The 10,029-nt window shown below is 41.3% G+C and overlaps 1 protein-coding gene across 1 annotated transcript in view; it reads left to right on the top strand.

Moving 5' to 3' along the window:
• Positions 1 to 10,029, top strand: part of KLHL4 (kelch like family member 4) — a 77,660-nt gene that overhangs the window by 30,131 nt on the left and 37,500 nt on the right. The window lies entirely within an intron of this gene.

Here is a 10,029-nt window from a genome sequence, read left to right as displayed (position 1 = left end):
AGCTCGGGGCTGGGGAGTTCCCACCTTTCTGCCATGCAGGATCGGCCACCTGCATCTCACTCAAACACCCCCAGCTGAGCTGGGAAACTGATAAGGGATTTAAAGTTTTTGTCTACAGCTTTTAACACAGAAACTCTGTCACACCTGCAGGAATTCCTCTCACGTCATTAGTGTTTGGGGTGGCACAAATCACAGCAAAACTCAGGTTCAAGATTAAGAGATAAGGAACTGTATCAAATAAGACTGCTGGTGAAGCTCTGAAAAACAACTAAAACAGCATAATCTACACTAAAAACGAGGTGATCTTGTTGATCACACCCCTGTCCTGGGCCATAACTGGATTTTTCAGCCATTTTATGCTAAATAGTCAGAGTTAATGTGTTGGGTTCTGTTCCTCTGTTTCTCTTTAGCAGGCTCTGAATCTCTGGTCTTTTGGGAATCTGTCATTAATAGGCTTTGCCTCAGAATATGTTATTTTCAGTAATCTGTATTTTCTGAAGGTTTCATGTCATCCCTCTCTGCCTGAAATTTGCCGTCACTTGCAAATGTAATCACAATGTTGTTCAGTACCTTTTTTATTATTAGGAAATAGATATGAAGATAAAACATATTCTATTTTCCTATCAATCCCCAGTTTTCATCTTATGGTGCAGTACTTACATGTAAATCTATTTTTTTTCCCAGAAAATATGAAAACACTTACTAAAAATTCCTTACACACCAAAATAGAAATGCTGAGTCTCTTGACTCTAAAAATTGCAAACATGAAAGAATCAAAGTTTTTTTGCATGAGAAGGATGGGGCTTGAGTGTTTTAAATGTGGTTTTGTGTTTTTATATTCTGGGCCAGTATCACAGAGTGAAAATGCAGCCTCAAGGTGTTTTGGCAGCTGACAGCAGCAAGAGCCAGGCTGAACAACAATAATATTGTGATGTGGGTCTGTATGGCTTTTTGTCAAAGTGAAAATTGAGTTATTGTGTGCTTTTGCAGGTGACATGAGCAAAGGGATGGTGTTAGGGTGCTGGCAGACAGGTTGCTGACAAGGATATTGGTTCACAACACTTTTTCAGATGAGCTTTGACTATGATGCTTTTGAACATATGATTTTAAAAAGTATTCTGTCCTCTGCATTCTTAGGGAATCAAAAAGGAGAGAAAAACCTCTGGGGAAATTGGTAGGAATGGTGACAAGTGGGAGGGAAACTGAAGCCAAAGAAAAAGTTGATGGATTATTATGTTACCAAACCTCAACTGTGAAAGCCTCAACTTGTAAAAAATGGCTCTGTTCCCTTGTTGATGTCAAGGTAAAGCAGGTGCTGTTCCAGAATTGTTCTTTGCACCCTTGCAGGGACCACAGAGCAGCTTGTGGCAACTCAGATGTGTGCCTGTGTCCCCATCAATGTGTGCTGGGAGTCAGAGAAGTCATTAAGGAGAAAGACACGAAACAATTGTCTCAAACCTCTCCAACACCTGCTGCAGGCTGCTCATTTTCTCAGGAATAATCGAAGAGCTCTCCAGCCCCTGAAGTCAGGGATTCAGGGGAGATGCAGGACTACATATTTTAAGGGGCTTTATTGACATACAGAGCCTTTCATGAGCCTCAGAACACATGTGTGGGATTAAAACATAAACACTTCTGAGAACTATTACATTCTACAGTGCACAGAAATCCAGCTGCCTCCAGGATTCCCATCTCCTACAATTAAAGGTGCCATTTATTACTTTTTAAGAGACAACAAACAAGAGTCACATTAAAAAAACTTCCCAGAGAAGGCTGACCTTGGGCATAAGTCCTTGTTCTGCCAAGGCTTTCAGATGGCAAATGATAAAGAGCTGTACTGACAAGTGTCAAATCTAAATACTGGGCTTTGTTGAGGGTATGCCAGATCCTTTCCATACTCTTTCATATCCAACAGGAATAACTGGGGTTTAAATAGGGGTTGTTTTTATCACTTAGTGTGCAGAAAATCCAAGTATTTTCTGCAAGAACCTGACAGCCATGATCCTTTTACATTTGTGGAATATAAGCCATCAGATGTTCCTTTGATGCAGCTGTTTCATGTAATAAGTGCAAGCTGCAGCTACCCTTCTACTACTTGCTAGCAGTTGCCAGTAATTTACTAGTAGTTACTAGGCAAGCAGCAGTCGCCTTTAACTCAACACACATAAATACTGCCAGGTTTGCACAGCCCGGCCACAACAGCACGAGACAGATGTTGATAAACTGAAGAGAGTTCACAGAGGGTCCCTGAGGCTGATAAGGGCTGAAATATTTGCCCAAAGAGTAAAGTCTGAGGGAACAGGGCTTGTTCAGCCTGGAGAAAGGAGAATTGCCAGTGCCCACAGGAAGGATATCAAGAAGATGGAGCTGTGCTGTTCATGGAGCATGGGAGGAGGAGGAAAGATATCAGACTGTGGGCAGGAATCAAAACAAGCGAGGTCCAGACAACTTCTAAGGAAAATGATTTTACTATTGGGACAGTGGAGCATTGGATCAAGTTTCCCAGAGGTGTTCTGATGTCTCTGTCCTAAAGATTTACAAGAGAAAATGGAATAATGCCTTGAGTGGCCTGCTCTGCCCTCACACCTGCTATGAGGAAGGAGGATGGCAGCAAAATGAAACTACACAACACCTGGTATTTCACTGTATATAGCTCCATTTCTGACTGCTTGGTTGGTATATGTTGGGTTTTTTACTGAGAAATGGCATTTTACATGAGCAGTAATGAAGACAAACTCTATTTATATCACAGTGCCTACCTGGGGTTGGAGGCTATTGCAGTGAGGGACTAACAAGTGCGTTCATGCCTGCTGCCCATCAATGACCTGCACAGATGAGTTTTCTTTAAGTAGAAAGGCTTACTTTGCTTCAAACTCTATGGAAAATACTCTCCCAGAAGACAATAAAGGGCCAGAGAGAGAAGAATGAAAATAACTTGTTCTGGAGTACTTGAACTAGTAGGATACTCCAAGAATAAGCAAACAAAAAAGCCTCAAAACAATCTCAATGAACCAAAACCCAGCAGACCCTTTCTGACTCGCCAGTAGATACATTAGGATTGAACTCTGCACGGGGGGGGACATTTTTGTGGTACTCAGGGTTAACAGGGGAAAAGGGATGTCATTTCATGCCTCAAAAGATAACCAATATTAAGTTTGAAATTTTTCATTGAAAAGTTTGTAAGAATTTTTTCTTACAGTTGAATATGTTTAAAGTTATTTTAAGTAACCCACTTGGAAAAATGCTTCCTTAGAAATGGGCTTTCAGAAAGTCAGGATGCACCTATTAGTTTTCTACTCTCCATATAATACCTGCAAAATTACAGATTGCCTTTTTCTAGCTCTGCTAATCCTTCTTGAGAGTTGGGAGTGTTACTACTCACAAGGGGCAGATTTTCTATAAGAACAGTAGTTCCCCATCACTTCCTGTGACAAAAATTCCATGCCTTCATCCATGTGATATTCCAAGAAAACCTTCCTAAGTAGTCAGAGAAAGCTCTGAGGAAAAACACCCCAGCAGAGCTGGTTCCGAGCCCTCCTTCCAGCTGGCAGAAGTGGGGAGCATCCCTGCTGTAGCGCGAGGGCTGTCCCAGCTCTCCCTGGCCCTGCGGGTGGGAAGGGTGGAGGCTGCAGGATGCCAGCAGGGTCACCGCTCCTTTTCCGTGCTCCTGCTGGACAGGCTTGGAATCACAGGAGGGAGGAGGTTGGAAGGGTCCAGTAGGCAATGAAATAACTAATGTAACAGTTGGCTTTTCTTGAGCACAGCTGTTTGACAAGAACATCTCAAATTTTACTAAATATAGTAAAATCCAGTACAAATAATTTTTATGCATGGTTGCATCAATCCACATTTTTTCCATTTTTTTATATCTTGTTCTTGACTTGTGACAGGTGTTTCAAGTCATGAGTTTGAGCTTATTTTTGCTGCATTAGTGGCATCACATTCAAGCCCTTGTCCATGGGAGACCCTTCCCAGTGGATATTTGCTATTTCTAATTTCACTCCAGTATTCCGGTTCCATTTTGAGGGTGGCAACTTTGTCACTGTTTATCAAGATCTTAATCAGACTGACTTATGCCAGGCTCATGTCTCACATTCTTTTTCTTTGGATCTTGTGGGAATGCTGTGATTTTTTTCCAATTCTGGCACAGAGCTTTGTAGGTGGGTTGCAATCTGTAGGATAGTTCCCAGTTATTTGAGGAAGCAATTGCGTCTAAATGTGTCAACACCTTCCCTTAAGTGGATCATCTCTCCTGCCTCCTTTAGTGGGGAGTATGGGAAGTCACTGATTGTCTGAAACTGATTTGTGTCTGTGGCATTCAAAGTTTTCTTTGAAGAGAAAGTGGAGCTTTCCTGCAGATTTTAAATATAGCTGTTTGTTCTGGGTTTTGTCCTGTTCCTTTCCACTTAGCTCTGACTCCTGCAATGCTGCTGCTGAGCTATGCAGATGTTTCCTGGCCTATCTCTTTCCCAAAGGATGGACTAATGGGAGCTCTTTTTAGCGTTACTTTCAAAACAGGGTAATAAAAATATTCAACTTCTTGTTGTCTGTGTCTGGCCTGGCCTGCAGTGGAAGTGGCTGAGTACACAGAGTGTGCAGACCCTGTGGAACACGGTGTGGGCAGAAAGGGAACAGTTTTTGACATAGGGCTGGTTTAGTTATCAACAGTCTGTGCACATGTAAATGTGATTATGCTGTTTCCCCCCAGTGCAAACACTGTAAACAATACTGATACAAGTAATTAACTTGACTTTCTAAAAAATGTAGTATCATAACAGACACCAAATGTCTTCAAAAATATGAGAAAACATTCTTCACTTTCTGTACTTGTCTTGCCTATGCAGATCTTTCCTAGTTGAGTCAGTTACCTGGCATCGAAGGACTCTGGCCCAAAGCTATCCTTGACTTTAATAAAAAACTCACTTTTTTTTATGGCCTGCCTCATATCCAGTAAAGAACTGTTTTATCAGCTCTTTCTGCTAACCTAGACCTTGCAATAGTCCTGGCTTTGGAATCCACAAGTGGTACCTTTCTGGACTTATTCTACAAGAAAGGTGGATGATTCCTTTATTATTCTTTGCTAGTCCTGTAGAAACAGATATTTTTCTAACAGGTTTTCTGTAGGTACACTGTACTACCAGGCTCAGGGCAAAGAGAAAAAGAATAATTTACTGTAATGCTATTGAGAAGAGAATAAACATTACATAACTGCATAAATATATTCCACTCAGTTGAATTTTCAAAGAATGAAATTACTGAGTTATTAATTAGAAAATCCAGACATTTTGAAACGCATTACAAAACTCCTTTCTGTTAGGTGTTTTGGTGGCAGATGGACTTGGGAGGCAGTTGTAGCTAAAAGTCATTTTTGAAGCCTATTTAAAACATGATTTGTGGCAAAATTCTAAATTTCTTTTTCTAGGTAGTTCCAGATGAAAGTACTTTTATAATTTGCTAAATCAAATGGTGCATTAGGTATTCACATACGTAATCTTAACATTATTACAAAAACCTATTTAGACTCTTACTTTTAATACATATCATTCAAATTATCTGCAAGCTCAACATGTTTATATGAAGCTTTTCAAATCATTCCCAGTTTCCTGCTGGGTGCCAGTCTACCTTCAAATTTAATGTGTTTTCCTAATGGGAGCAAAGACCTTTCCCAAAATCTTGTATCCATTGAATGAATGGAGGGTTTCTTGTGGATAAAGACTTCTTTTTCCTCAAAGTCCTCGCAAGCCTGCTTGGGATGAGCAGCTGGCCACCCTCCGGCTTTGCTGCCGGACTGGAGGGGAGATTTCTGGAGATGGATTTGTTCTTTCCAGCTGACAACTACATGAATTTTACTTGGCTCTAGCATAGCCATGAGATAAAGATATCAGAGAGGCCCTGGCATGTCACACAGTCACAGAAGAACAGGTTGGGAGGGACCTCTGGAGCTCATCTGGTCTGAGCTCCTACTCGAAAGCAAGCCCAGTTAGAGCAGTGACACAGGACTGAGTCCACTTAGGATCACAGAATCCCAGACTGGTTTGGATTGGAAGGGACCTTAAAGCCCCTCTCATCCCACCCCCAGGCAGGGACACCTTCCACCATCCCAGGTTGCTCCAAACCCTGTCCAACCTGGCCTTGGATTTACAGTTTCCATTTTGGAAAGCCTTCATTGAAAGCCTCAGACAAAGTACCTGGCACCACAGTTTAGGCAATAAATTAAATAATTGCATTGCCAATTAGAAATATTTTTTAATCATTTTCATGCATTGTCTTGCCTGATTAAACTTTGCTGTGACATTTCAAACTGCTAATGTGTGCTGCTTGTAAAAGTTTGCCAGTTAAAAGGAAATTGAGACCTTCAGGCTGAATTGTAACTAATTATTCCAAATATTGCTATTAGTAGGCAAGAGTAAATTACATGAAAATGAAAATGTGGCTCAGATGTCTAAATTTCCAGGAACCCGGGGACAGCCACAGCTGCTCTGGGCACCCTGTGCCAGGGCCTCCCCACCCTCAGTGGATCTCACTTTCCCTGAGGAAGGAGATGCCACAGCCTCTCTTGGCAGCCTCCTCTCACCTCCCTGATCACCCTCACAGGTAGAAAGTTTTTTGTACATCTACTCAGATTTTTCCCCTGGACCAACACGTGCCTGCTTTCCCCAGTCCTGTCAGAGGTTCCTCTGGAGCAGCCTGATTCTGTCGCCTCTCTCCTCTCCCATCAGGCACCTGCAGGCAGCAAGAAAATGCCCCTGAGCGTTTTCTTCGTAAGGCTGAACAAATCCTGCTGTAGCTGCCTCCCCTCATCCATCATATGCTCCAGCTGCCTGACCCTCTTGGTGGCCCTGGCTGGACTTGCTGTAGTCCTAGAAAATCCCATTCTTAGGAGATTTCAGCCATGAGGGGAAAAGATAGTGCTGTTATGTGGTTTTTCATCTAAATGAGACCAAAGGCCTTAAATTAAGGATAGTAATAGCAGAAAAATCTTGTATCTTATCTATTTTCTCATTTAGAAGTTTGAGCCCAATCAGAGATACACCTAAAAATATATGAGAGATTCAGAAAGAAATTGCCAGGAAGCAAACACTCATTGCATTCAGGTTCAAGGGAACTAATTTTCTCACCAGAAGATAGATTTAAATGATGAAAAGCAGGTACATGGCATAAAGCTGCTCCAGGGTTATACATATATATTCCACATATCCACTTCCAACAATTTCAGGCCTGAAGTTTTGGGTTATCAAATCACTTGTGGTGACGTAGTACTGCTCATTGAAATTTTAGCCAGAACACTAACAAGCTCTGTAAAAAAATAATCTCCTTATGCCCTACCTGAAACATATTCTGTGCTGACTCAAGCTGACTTTCTGAGCAAGATGGTCTCTTCAGCAAAAGTCCAGTTTGACTATTTTAATTTTAGTTAGATTCACTACATCTGCTGAAGCATGTACTGAGTTAGCAGGAACAGGAGTAATTCACGAGCAGAAATGCTGTTTGTACATTGCCCAGTACAATGCAAGGAATTTGCTCTTGATGATATCTCAGAGCAAAGGATGACTTCTGCAAAAGGGATTTAAGGGAAGAAAACCGGCAGAAGCTTTGTGACATGATGAAAAAATATGGATTAAATGTATCAGAGCTGTTGCTAAGAGGAGCTGACAGAGCTGCTGAGATAGCTCAATGACCTGATTAAAGAGTAGCGAGAAACCGTGTTCTCTGTCCACCTCGACAAGATTTCATCATAAATTATTTCATTAGCTTGGTATATAGAGACTCCCTCCCTAAAATAGATGTCAGATTGCCATGTAGGCAATCCTGAGGAATATATAGAGATACCACTGGGTCTCATTTCTTGTGTGAAATTGAAAAGAAAAACATCCTTAGGTGTGCAGGCTGGAACTGAGAGGTCAAGAAATATTATATTGAATATTATATACTTGTAATGCACGAAAAAAAACCCTGAAGCACTTGGGTCTCCAGAAAGTTTTAGATTGTTGTAAAAGATCATCATTAAAGTGTGAACATTTTTTACACTGACTTTTGGATATACAATAATCTCTCTTGCTCAATGCCCAGCCTTTTCACTGATCCACACACTCCTTATAAATCCTTGAATATTCCTGAAGTTTGGCAGCAGCTTCCTTATTAGCTCATATTCTCAACAAGCTTGAATTGAACCCCCCTTATTAAATGCACCAACAGGTCTTTATATACTTTCTTCATAATGTGACTTGTTAGAAGCTAAGTTTTCCAGCTTCTCTCTATTCCTAGAACACCTAAAAGAAGTCTTGTTAAAGTACATTTGATTGCAACAGCTCAGCCTCAATGTTCTCTATAGCAACAAATATGCATTGGCTACGTCTGTCAAACCTTCCCTCAGCTTCTTCCTTTCTGCCTTTTATGGCCAAGCCTTTCACACAGGTTGTCTTTGGTACAAAGTCTTTCCCTCTATGTATCTAGATAGTAAAATATCTTTCAATTATTTTACTCTTCTTCACTCATCCTGTAATTTCTCTCCCATGCATCCAGTCCATGATGCTGCATATCCTTTGCTCAAATACCATGAGTAGGACAGGAGCAGGGGAGCCCAGCAAAAACCTGATGATTTCTTAGTCCTATCCTCTCATTTTGCTGCTTCTTCTTCTTCTTTTTTTTTTTTTTAACTCTACTTCACATTTCCTTGCTTGTCTCAATATGCAGTCCTAAAAGAATAAAAAGCAGATTTTATTTGAAGGTTCAATGTCCCATCATAGAATTTAGGTAAAAAAAGAATTAAAATTCACAACAAATACAGAGAAAAAGGAAATTAATATCAGAAGGTCTGAGAGGAGAGGTAAGAAGGTGTGTTGGAGAGGGGTAACCTCCTTTAGGTCTGAATCCTGTTCTACTAACTCTGTTACAGCTTCTTCTGCTTCTGCACAGTGCTTACAGCTGGATAGACCATCAATAGCCAACCTGGGAGAATAAAGCATAAAAAAAATCCAGTCCATTCATTTCTTTTCAATTTGCACTTGAAAACATTCTGTGTACATTATTTCAAACCACACAGGGAACAGTTCTCACAGCCCTGCCTGGTAACCAAGGGATGGGAATGAATACATCTCTATTAAATTTGCTGAAAACACATTACAGTGCACGCTATCAAAAGAAAGAAAAGAAAGGTGTTTTCAAAAAACCCCAAGAGCGTTTCACTGTCCGTGAGAAATTAAGAGCAGGATGGGAAGGGGTGTTTACTCAGGCACTTAGCCAGGAAACTGTGTTTTCCACGGATCCAGTCATTCAGGGAGCCCATCTCCGATTTTCCTGAGCTCCCTCCCTCTCTTCTCCCAGCCCTGCAATTATATTGAGAAATCTATCTGTAGGTGAGAAAAGACAGCCAGTCCTGCACCATGCATTCAAACGCTTCCTCTCCTTTAGGTAAGTGCTACCACACCGAGGCCATTTGTAGGAATTTTACACAGCAAGATAAACAAATGCAGACCCTTAAGGAAACGCGTGAGCTGCAGGAGAGTTTTGCAGAGAATCGCTACCAGAAATCCTCCTGAAAGAATCCTCTCTAAATCTCCTGGGAAATGCAGCATTGCTAATTAGCAGGCTTGATGGAAAACGCTGTGAGATAGATAGAAAGTCTTGTCACTTTATTTGTGCGTGCTTCCCTGCATCTTAAGTTGCAGCTCCGGCTCCCTGAGGATCATGTGAGGCTGGGTTATATATTGGGAGCCGCGCTATGGTGCTGGGAGTGTGTAAGCCTGGCAGCTGGGGAGTGTTATGGTTGCTGCTTTCCTGTGCTAAGCTGATTTACTTGTTTAAGGTCTGACCTCATCATCCTGTCAGTATGGATTCCCACCTATACAGTTAACAGCAGCTTAGCATCGGCTGCGAGAGCTCGCGGTGTATTAATCAGAAGAGAGAGGGAGAGAGCTACTGCTATTGGTTCTTTTGTTGGCTTTTCTTAAGAAGAGGAGTTGAAACAGAAGAGATAACAAAGAATCCATTTCCTTCCTAAAAGAATAGGCTTTTGTATTTTTTTTTTTT

This window comes from Corvus brachyrhynchos, unplaced genomic scaffold, assembly GCF_000691975.1.
Source record: "Corvus brachyrhynchos isolate BGI_N302 unplaced genomic scaffold, ASM69197v1 scaffold220, whole genome shotgun sequence".
NCBI lineage: Eukaryota > Metazoa > Chordata > Aves > Passeriformes > Corvidae > Corvus > Corvus brachyrhynchos.
This window is presented reverse-complemented; position numbering and strand designations above follow the sequence as displayed.